Source organism: Fulmarus glacialis, unplaced genomic scaffold, assembly GCF_000690835.1.
Source record: "Fulmarus glacialis isolate BGI_N327 unplaced genomic scaffold, ASM69083v1 scaffold6186, whole genome shotgun sequence".
NCBI lineage: Eukaryota > Metazoa > Chordata > Aves > Procellariiformes > Procellariidae > Fulmarus > Fulmarus glacialis.
In genome coordinates, this window is record NW_009217407.1 from 2826 (window position 1) to 3192 (window position 367).

Genomic DNA, 367 nt, shown 5'->3' on the forward strand with positions numbered 1-367 from the left:
CCCAGTGTCGGGGTGATTGCCCCCGTGGGGTGACGGCTCGGTGAGAAACAGGGCTGGGGCGCGACTGGAGTCGAGCATGAGCAGCTCTGGTGAGGCAGGTGAGGAGACGGCTTCTGCGTCTCGCTCGGCTTCCCAAATGCGGCAGAAACATCTGCACGACCCCAATGTGCAGGGTGTAAGAGCGGGTCGGGTTTCCTTACCGATCGTTGAGAGGCGATGCAGGATCCGTGCCGTGCCACCCATGGCCTGCAATGCTGCGGAAAGGGGAGGCAGCAGTGCTGGCCAGGCTGGGCGGGCAGGGGGTGGCTGGCAGCCCCCCAGGCTCAGCACGTTGCTGGGTCACTCCCCATGGGTGCCGCAGCCACCG